General features: G+C 36.4%; 1 protein-coding gene across 1 annotated transcript in view; it reads right to left on the bottom strand.

Moving 5' to 3' along the window:
* The window catches only part of LOC146450131 (uncharacterized), an 84,899-nt gene that overhangs the window by 23,762 nt on the left and 56,137 nt on the right, over nt 1-5,000 (bottom strand). The window contains exon 6 of the mRNA XM_085100699.1: nt 344-433. The gene's annotated coding sequence lies outside the window, so the exon portion shown is untranslated. The remainder of the gene's footprint in view (nt 1-343; nt 434-5,000) is intronic.

Genomic DNA, 5,000 nt, shown 5'->3' on the forward strand with positions numbered 1-5,000 from the left:
GAAGCAATGTATGGGATTTTTTCCTAAATTGAAAGTTAATTATCTCTGAAAAATGCATGGTTACCCCCAATTTTCTTTCAAGATACCAAAAGCGTTTGCTAAGTTCTGCTTTCTCCACATAGTTTTAAACCGCGCAAAAATATTCCTGTATTAGCAGGCACCACCCATAGGAAACCCGAGTATCTCGAGATGCGCAGAACGTATGCGCAGTAACAATAGTAGGCACCGTCCTTAAGACATAAGGTATTACAATCAAATGAAACTTAAAAACAATGGATAAGTTCAGCTCCTTTAATTAAGGAATATAGGAAGGATGTCTTGTATCTCAATAATCATTACTCACCCTAGCTATTTAAAACTCTCCTCGATTCACCGTCTGGCTGGTCATCCGAGGGAAACCGATTTGTACATAAAGGCCACCCTTGATTGATTCCTGAAATTTCCGAACAGTAACAAAACAATTATTAACAAGCTCGACAAGAGGAATTTTTTTGGGAAAAGCAGACCAGACCTTTAAAATTGAGAATGCAAATTAAGGACATTTCTTAATCTAATATTCCGTTTACCTTAATTAGTCGTCTTTTCCCTCAAACTGGAGGTGAGCAAGTTCTGAAGATCAGGAACAACGATCTGATTCAGCATTAAACGATCTGTGAATTTGAAAAAGCTGTCTGGGTCTGAAAAGAAATGGAAGGGAGGTCAGAGTTAGGTACCATGTTAATTTCTGAACATTTAAATTCGTTACGTATAGGAAACGTTAAACCAGAACTGAACAAGAATATAAATAGGCCACATCTCTGAATTTTGATTTTCCTCCAAAATTTGTCGTTTATTTCAAAGATCTTTGACAAACATACACACAAATTAAGTCATGTTCACTCAGATCTCAGTCATCTAAATCTGTGACGGAGTAATTAACACTGTAGGTTTCTCTATAAATTGTTGTGCAGTTGCGAACAATTGATAATCTATGACTATATTACAGGTTTCTAATCTACGAAAACATTGAATTTCTTCAGCGTAACATCATTTGAGTAAGAACATTTGTTGCTAGGGGTAATCTGGGAATATCATTGCGATCGCCTTAACAATGTGCTTGCGTTGCATATTCATAAATTTTGGCACAATTATCGATATTATTACCTTTAGCGCGAAAGTATTTCCACTAAAGGTCTACATATTTGAGTACTTTTGATAAAAATCACTTGGCAGTCATCAAGGCCATCACTGAGATCGAAAATTTCTCGTTATACGTGTCCTGTACGAATTGTTCAAATGTGTGGTCTTGCATGTTCTTATTTCATCCCAATCATCGAAATTCTTTTAATTACCTTCAGTGAATTGAAGATCTACATAATTGGTTACTCACATTGCAGTCACCAAGAAGATATTTTGGGTAAGAAAATTCGTTTGTACGTTAATAAGCGTACTTTTGGAATGTCACAACATTCGCTTATTAAATAGATATGCTTGAATGGCGTGTTAATATTATTTTATGACAATCATCCAACTCATTACCTTTAGTGAACGAAAAATTCCATCTGCCAACTTCATAATTGGATACTTTAGTTGTAAACCACTTTGCAGTCACCAAGTCATATGCGTCAGTAAATTTGTCATAGTGTAAATTAAAACGTACTGTACGATTGGAATATCACAGCAATTCGCTCAAACCCTACCTTACTTGACGACAGAATTTCCGCAGATGAGGTCTACATTCTTTGAGTTTAGTTGAAAACCTTTTTGTAGTCACCAAGAAGGCAATACGCAGCCCGGGGGATTTGAAGATCGAGGTGATGTATTCCTGCAACACACATTGAAATGAATATCCAATTAAAACGATATGCATGTCTGTGTAATTTTGAAGTTCTTTGAACTTGTTTCGGGTTTGCAGCCAATACGAAATGAATGGTGCTCACTAAGGAAATTCTGACGAGCTCATAGTATCAGTAATAGCGATTTAAGTCTCATTTAAGGTCCGTTGTTTCAATTTCCTTATTCTAGCACCGATCATTTCAGTTGAGTCACGCAAATTAATTCATTTTCGATAGGTTCTCGTCAGTTGAAGTCAATGTATAATTGAAGGTAACAAAAATGATATTCAATGAAAGATACCCTGCAGAAAATATAATCAAAGCTTTGCTCCAGGTTCACTGTTTAATACAATTATTAATTTAAAGGCATCACAACGGAATGATATTTACAGTGTCTGGTTATATTTCTCATCAAAAGTTTATTAAACACCAGTTCAGTCAAGCACAAATTTAAACTGCTGCTAAGAGACTCTGCAACACGACCATGCAATTTCGGAAACTAAGACAAAGCACTTCTTTCAAATTTCTTGTTATAAGGATTCTTTAATTTGTCGCGTGAAAGAACTGGTTTCACTAACTAAATAATTTCGACTTCCGCTTTCGATTTCATTTGTAGTTATCTGCTTTTAAACGCTGCAGATGAAAAATAATAGCCACTTAAGATTATCGAATCACACCAACAAACTAATCACTTTCAATACAATTATTAAAAAGTATGTAAGAAACGGATACCACCCTCTTCTTTTTGTTTCTGGTAAACAGACGACTGCTCAGCAGAGCTTACCCGTCACTGATTACACATCTAACTACGAATTTCTAAACACAAAATCTTCTTACAAGTCTAGATTATTCGGTGCAGTTGTTGCAATCACTTCGTAGTACAAGCCGGGGACCAAAAGCTGTCCAAGAACTGAAGGGGACCAAAAACTGACCAAGAACTGAAGAAGAGATGTCTTCCTGAAACAAACATAGAAACCAACATGAAAGTGATTTGATGAAGCGTTCGTGGAATCAGCTGAAGGTCGGTAAAACAGCCATTGATCTGTCTGTAAAGTCACGCGGAGTTCCCTACCTTTAGTTCTTGATTCTAAAATGAATGATGCTCTCGTTCTCTCAGTAACAAAACATAACTTGATGAAATACGTGGCTCTGGCTTCGTTTAAAATCGTCTGATAGCACAGTCGCGACGAAATGGAAATGCAAGTCACTCATCCAGAAACAGGAAGATTTCAATTTCTCAACGTCAACACCAAGGAGTTACGATTCAATGACTTTGAAAAGCTTGTTTGCATAGATGGTTAATAACAATAAGCCAAAGCAGGAAAAATATGCCATCATTTCGCAATTTTGGAATCATTTACGATTCCCTTTTTATAGCACAACTGCCCCCGCCAACAACACATTAATAACACAGTTTGTTTTCGACCAAGAGAGACGTTTATTTCCACATTCGAAGACAAGAGATAATACAAAACCTCTCTGCCACCTTTCCTGTCCCTAAGACAAACAGAAAACGGGGAGGGTGGGTGGGAAAAAACGACACGAAGTAGAAAACGTTGCGGTTGTCAATTAATACCGTAGCGCAGAAGCGCCTAAGGGGAACAGTAAACACCAGTACTGATGAGTCCGGCTCTGTAACATCCAAATGGTCACACTTAAGCATTTTGTCCAGAGACCCAGCATAATAACCAGTACCACAGGAAAGTATTGCTCAGTAGCCGTTTCAGTTTATGAGTTCATCCCCGGACCCAAAAGTCCAGACCACTTCTTACCACTTATTACCTTTAGCGCGGAGGCATTTCCAGTAGAGGTCTACATAATTGGGTACTTTCGTTAAAAATCACTTGGCAGTCATCAAGGCGATCACTAAAGTCCGAAAATTTGTCGCTAAGTGTCCTGTACGAATATGACAACAATTGCTCAAATGTGTGGCCTTGCATGTTCTCATTTCATCCTAATCATCGAACAGATTTTGATTACTTTCAGTAAACTGATGAAGATCTACATAATTGGTTAGTTGAGCTGAAAATCACTTTGCAGTCAACAAGAAGAGAATTTGGATAATAAAATTTGGCGTACGTATAAGCTTGAATTACATGTTAATATTATGTTATGACAATTACCCATATCAACATCTTCAGTGAACGAAAAATTCAATCTACAATCTTCATAATTGGATACTTAAGTTGTAAATCGCTTTGTAGTTACTAAGCCATATACGTCAGTAAATTTGTCATTATAGTGTAAACGTACTTTACGATTGGAATAGCACAGCAATCGCTCAAATGCACTTGTGTTGCATGTTTATGTTATTACAATCAACTAAACCTATCTTTAATGAACGAGCACAAATTTAGTCTGTGTTGCATGTTTATGTTATCACAATCAACTAACCCTATCCTTAATGAACGAGCACAAATTTAGTCTACATTCTCGGAGTTTAATTGAAAACCACTTTGCAGTCACCAAGAAGACAATATTTGCGGTAAGTAAGTAAGTAAGTGAACTTTATTTAGACAGGGTGGCCCAATCAGCTACGGGCTGTTATCCTGAGGGGCCCTGTATACACCTAAAATAATTGCAAATAAAATAATTGGTAGGGGATTTGAAGATCGAGGTCGGATGTATTCCTGTTGCAAAAATTGAAATGAACACCTAATTAAAGGGATTTCATGTCATGTGTATGTCTGTGTAGTCTTGGAGCAAGAACTGATAACACTATAAGGTCTCGAGAGTTCTTTGAACTTTTTGTTTGCACTGAGCCAATACGAAATGATAATCACTAAAGAAATTCTTATGAGCTTATAGTATCAGTAAAATTTAAGGTCCCTTGTATTCCACATTCAACCATTGATTTTTCAGTGGAGCCAAATTAATTCATTCTCTATAAGTTTTGAGCCAATGTATAAACTGAACGTAATATAAATGTTCAATGAAAGACACCCTGCAGAAAACCGGCATAGTCCTATAAGGCAGTCAAGGCTTCGTTTTAAGTTTACAGTTACAATTATCTTTAAAACGGTATCACAACAGATACCATTTGTTATATTTCATTATATCAAAAAGTTTATTTAACACCATGCAGTTCAATCGTACTGTTACACTGTCTCTGAAAGACTATGCAAGAAGACCATGTCTTTTAAGACCAAAGCAATTTTAGAAACTAAAACAAAGCTCTTCATAAGT

This window comes from Pavona decussata, unplaced genomic scaffold (assembly GCF_977016875.1).
Source record: "Pavona decussata unplaced genomic scaffold, jaPavDecu1.1 SCAFFOLD_491, whole genome shotgun sequence".
NCBI lineage: Eukaryota > Metazoa > Cnidaria > Anthozoa > Scleractinia > Agariciidae > Pavona > Pavona decussata.